The 6,000-nt window shown below is 37.4% G+C and overlaps 1 protein-coding gene across 1 annotated transcript in view; it reads left to right on the top strand.

Annotated features, from left to right (window-relative positions):
* The first annotated feature begins 1,394 nt into the window (after positions 1-1,394).
* The window catches only part of LOC134664314 (bone morphogenetic protein 1), a 123,812-nt gene continuing 119,206 nt past the window's right edge, over positions 1,395-6,000 (top strand). The window contains exon 1 of the mRNA XM_063520884.1: positions 1,395-1,460. The gene's annotated coding sequence lies outside the window, so the exon portion shown is untranslated. The remainder of the gene's footprint in view (positions 1,461-6,000) is intronic.

The raw sequence follows: 6,000 nt of genomic DNA, 5'->3' as shown, positions 1-6,000 counted from the left end.
CTCATATTTTTTCCTTGGTCTTCCCCTCCCTCTCCTTTCATTTATTTTCCCTACCATGATGTTTCTGATGAAGTGGTCGTGTCGTAGCAGGTGGCCGATCATATTTCCTCTTCTATTTTTAGTAATGCTCATTAGACATAGACATAATAAAAAATTTATTTACACCACATTGAAAAATGTTTAAAGGCCATGCTACAAAACATTACATGAGCCTTAGAATTAAACTTAAATAGGCACAAATTAATATGTTTACGTAGATATAAAAACTTTTAAAATTAAACTTCTCTTTTCCTTCACTTTGTTTAGGATGGCTTCATTGATAATCCCTTCTGCATCGGGATGTGCAAATTTTGTGTTTAAATTTAAATACTAAGCCCATCGGAACCCAAAATCTTCAAGGATACGGAAAGGCTTGACAAAACGGACGTCACAAAGGTCGGACCTTTCCAATGACCCAATATTCATCTTAATCCGACTATACAGGGGACCAATTCGAACATGACTTGAAATTGACATGAAAAAGATGTCATTTTGCTATCACTCTGTGCGTCTCGTTTGCGCCAACACTGAAAAAATGCTTGTCGAAAAATAATTGCTTACTATACTTACATTAAATAATATTGGAACTTACGAATGTTACACCGGCCAACAGATCGGTTTGGATTAAGAATCGGTCAGAATTAAGGTGACAGTCCATTTCCAACGACAGCTGCACTACTGTTCATTTTACTATGGAAATTGACAATGACAGCTTGACAGCGACGCTTTCAGTACCGGTAGTGCAGCTACGGTTAGAAATGGAATGTTACCATTAATCAAAATTGGTATCGAATTACTCGAGTTCGTATTTTTTTTTTCAGTGAATACATTCGACTCATTCGAGGTTCGAGCGAAATACACGTGGAAATAATAACTAAATGAAATCACTTCATATCAAAATTCTCGTTCGAATTTGCCTATACAGCCCGGTCCAATGCACGGCCTAATTTTATTACTCCACTTTCAATTTATTCCTTTTCCTCGACAGATAATTCGATTTATTCAAATCACTGTTTTAATAATCGATTGGCGATTTTAATGAATTGATTAACAAAGTCTGTTTGATTATTGTGCATAAATTGTACAAGGAAACGTAGATTTGAATTTAATTTTCTTCTATTCGTTTTGAAATTGTTATTGTTTGATCGGTTTGATTGGGTCTGCACGATTTAATCTTGCCAGATTTATTTTTGTATTTTCTTTTATTCTTTACTCGTTTGAATTGTTTAATTTATTCGTAGCATTTACTAGTAGCATACTACTCAACAACATAATATGTATATTACATGGATAAAAGTAAAATTTATATGAAACATATCTGCCGACAGTACTTGCTCGACACTGTGACGTGGTGTCAGTTGACCGCGGGACGCCACGCGTGTCCGACCGCTCGCGACCGTGAGTGCAGTGTACGACTATATGTAAGTTACTGCCCGTTGACATAGTCTATCGTAGACCTTATTTCAAAGGAATAAGGTCCATTAATAGCTAGAAGTTTTGTTTCAACCTCGTAAACCCCGCGTACTTGTATAAGTACTAATTCAATTTAGAACTTTTATAGGAATAAAAGAAAGTTCCGAATTTAAAAACACGAAAATTGTCCTGGGTCCGACGATAAGTATTTTGAATTGTGTTTTAGTCATCTTTTTGTGCAATACATACTAGTCTTTAACCCTCTCCCCACCCGTCCTATTAAGGGATGACATCCGGAATAATAGATACCTATGTATTTAGTGAGTTTACTTATTTTATGCGAGCCAGATGTGATTAGGTAAGACATTCATAACATAATAAATCCAATTTCCCTTATTTTCAGTAAACATTATTAGTTAAATTATGGCAATTATATAATTTGCATCTACATTTGCCATACATTGACATCAGATATGTCCGCCATTCAGATCTGTCAGAGTAACCGCCATCACCAACTTGATAATTGACAAATGTAAACATATTTGTGACGTCGACTGTACCTACAATGGCTCCAGCGTGCGTGCGCCCTTCTTCGTGCACCCGCGCCTTTCGTGCCGATATATACATATCAGCTATATATAAATAATTATGTGTATATAGTCCAATTATAAATCTCCTTTACAAAGTCAAGCCCGGTACAAAAATAGACCGATTTAAGAGAAACATAAATTGTACGTAATTTTTTGTCACAAAAAAGTTTGTTGATGACACGTTTATGTCTCCGTTTTCCCTAATTACTAAGTTGAGAACAATTTGCGGAATTTATTTTCAGACGACAAAGTGAAAAATGTTTTATGATGGAACTGGGAATAATTGTAATTATATTTAATTGGGTTATATTATTATCCTAAACAATGATGCAAGTTGTTTTATTGAGAACATCGTAATTAATTTGTACTAGCGACCCGCCCCGGTTTCGCATGGGTTAACAAATTATACACTAAAACCTTTCTCAAGAATCTCTTTATTGATAGGTCAAAACCGCATGAAAATCCGTTCTGTAGTTTTTGAGTTTATCGCGAACACACGGATAGACGCGGCCGGGAGACTTTCGGCGCGATTCGAACTTTAAGATATCGCGCCGTTAGACATTCACTAGATATGAAATAGTAAAGATATGTGACGTTCCACGGAAAAAGGTACCTTATGGCGGCTGGCGCTTACGCTTATTATTAACGCCGCTCCAATATTCAGTCGGGGCAATGTTACTTTTTGCCGTGGAACGTCACATATCTTTACTATATCTTATCTAGTGCATCTCTACTTCATTTCCCGAATCGCGCCGTTTATTTTATAAGATGTATAGATTTGCATAAATAATAAAATGATTTGATGTTTTGACAAATCGTATTTTGAATGGCGCATAGTACAGTCAGCAATAAAAGTGTTAATCAAAACATCTTATCAAGATTTTTTATAATAAATACTTAAATCAATGACCATTAATTGTTATTTTTTTGTTCTTTCAGCCCTCAATTCTACAATTCAATTTTAGTCTAATGTTTAACGAGAATTTTTCACGTAGGTAAATATTTTACGTAACAACATAAATTAGGTACTTAAATTGTTATAATTGTAATGACCGTTGTGGCTATTTTTATTCACTGATTTAAACCATATGTTATAAAAGGCCTATAATATTTTTGAAGTCAGTATAAATGCCCGTTGACGCAACCAACGTTTAGGCTGTTTAAATGAAATTTTTATGAAGAATGTTTTCGTGCGAGTAGTAAACGGAGAACGTTCTCGAGAAAACACACAAGTATGCCGTTGGGTCATTATTAGTCAAACTGGGGCAACGGGTTAATCTGGTAATCTCAAGATCCATCCAAAACGGACCGTATTCATCAAATGCGTGGTCACTGCGCACCACAGACAAAACATCCTCCAGACTGACTCCCCTATTCGGATTTCGAGATAATCACAAGATCTTGAGACGATTTAGAGATCAACTAGATCTACATTAGATATCGACTAGATGTGACTTGGATATCTAAGTCATAACTTGTCGCAATCGTTCAAGAGGACCTCCAGAATAGCGGAAACATCAAATTTGACATATCTATCTTACAAATATCTTTAAACTATCCATATCGTAACTTGTTGAAGTCTAGTAGAAATCTAATTCACTTTCCGAATCGAGCTGTGAGCATAGTCGCGCTACCCCATCTGCCACGCATACGGTAATTTTACTCCATGTTCCAGTCGAAAGTATCTTTGTGTGACGCCCGTGTCTTTGAACGGACCAATCACGGCACGGGACTTTGCTCACTTCGTCCCGCGCACCCCCGCATTTTTGGCATCATCGGTTGCATGAAATAATTGCTCTAAACTCGGTCTAGAGGATTCCTAGTCTATGCTGCGCACACTTAACCAGTTGTTTCTAGGACCGTGCATCATTTAACTGAATTATGGGGGTCAATTCGAACGTACATTTTGACATCAGAATTATCATTCGCACGTGCAGTTTGCTCATACTTACATGACCTACAGGTATTGGCGAAAGCGAGACGGACGATGAATGATAACAAATTACATCATTTTGACTATTAATTGCTACAACCAATATAGGACAACCCTATTATTTTCACACAATACGTACTGAAGAAAAGAGAGTAATGGCTGCTGCTTTAATAATAATTAATAAACTACCTAGTCTCAATTTTATTGCAGAAGTACGGTACCTTTTGTCGTAAAATCTTGAATTCATGACTCCTGATATAACAAGATGTTCATATTGAAGCATTTGAAGCCAGGTGCGCGCAACATTTTAATTGTTCCATTACAGGGCCCGGGAGATATAGAATTAGTTTTGCTAGTTTCACTTTTGGTGAAGTGATTATTTTATCCACATTATCTTTCTTTTATGGTACCTTGGTAAAACTTAAAGAAATGTTTTATACAATATATTTATATTTTATTAACACCCTAAAGGGCTAAATAATAATACAAAAAGCCAAAAACATTTGATAATTATGATTGATATGATATGACTTACCTGTTCTTAAAGCAGCAAGCCACTCAATTTATTCTTCCTGTAACGGATACCTAATTAATTGATTGATGTATTCGTATAAACAATGTATTAATTGATTGAAGATGATATTTTTGGGGAATTAGGTTCTCTTAACTGTCCATCGGTGGACCTTATGTCTATTGTAATAAGGTGTACGAACTGTCAGTCAACAGTGTGGGCGATGGTACGTAGGTAGGTAGTTAACTAGATACCTACATTATAACTACCTATAATAAAAACCCCTTTAATACCTAGTGGACATAACTAGAGTCATCGAGCTGCTTAAGTTTGACGTTTGATTAATATCTGTCAGTTTTAAAAGAAATGGCGCCTGGGGAAAGAAACATATTTTTAATTTGTTATTTATATTGAAACCAAACATGTATTTCATTTAATACGCTGAAAACATAAAATACGAATATAGGACATTCAACGCGCCAAGCTATAGACATTTTACAAACCAGAACCCGGGATTTTGAACAGCGCGCGAAGCTAGACGTTTTCATCATCATCATCAGGCTATATTAGTCCACTGGACATAGCCCTCCCCTAAAGAGCGCCAAAGCGCCCTGTCTTCAGCTTGCCGCATCCAGCATCTGCCTGCAGTCTTTCGCAGATCGTCATCCCACCTGGTCGGAGGGCGTCCTACACTATTACGTTTGCCGAGTCGCGGTCTCCACTCAAGAACACGTTACCCCAGCGGTTGTCGGTTCTTCGTGAGATATAGCCAGCCCACTGCCTCTTCAGCTTGCGGCTTGCTTGTTCAAAGTCGCTCAGCGAGCTATGGAGAGAGCTATGCTCGGGGTTTCTCTGAAGGATAGGATACGTAACGAATACCTCCGACAGAGAACCGAAGTTACCGACATAGCTCAAAGAATTAGACGTTTTAAAAACTCAAAATTCTATACAAATTGAGACTTAACGCAAATGTGTAGGCACGTCACGTCACGCTATCGAATGAAATTTACACTAGGGATATAGGTAGGTATAAATAATCAAAAATACTATGGGTAGGTACATTTAAATCCGATAACGTTAATAAGTTCAGTCCCATACCTACAGTAGCGAGTTAACCGTAAACTTAAGATCTGATAACCCCTTTATAGGGTTACCTTTAAAAAGCCTTTCAACGAAAAGGGTTTTCCGGTCCTTCGGTCGCGGCGCGGGTTTCGGATCACTAAAGTTAGTTTTTCTTTGAACTTTGGTAAGCCCGCCAAAGGTAGGTGTGACAGAGAGCACACCAAGTAAGTATTTGCGTGCAACGAGTGTTTGGCACAACTATCGGCGCGATTCAGGAAATGAATTAGAAGATTCACTAGATATGAAATAGTAAAGATATGTGACGTCCCACGGGTAAAGGTACCATATAGCGGTTGGCGCTTACGCTACCTGTTATTAACGCCGGTCCAATATTATTGCAGCGCTACCACCCCAGGAGTCAAGACAGATCTGTGATCGATGTGGCAAGAAGT

This window comes from Cydia fagiglandana, chromosome 5 (assembly GCF_963556715.1).
Source record: "Cydia fagiglandana chromosome 5, ilCydFagi1.1, whole genome shotgun sequence".
NCBI classification, from domain to species: domain Eukaryota; kingdom Metazoa; phylum Arthropoda; class Insecta; order Lepidoptera; family Tortricidae; genus Cydia; species Cydia fagiglandana.
The sequence above is the reverse complement of the archived record's forward strand: the minus strand, read 5'-3'. Positions and strand labels throughout refer to the sequence as shown.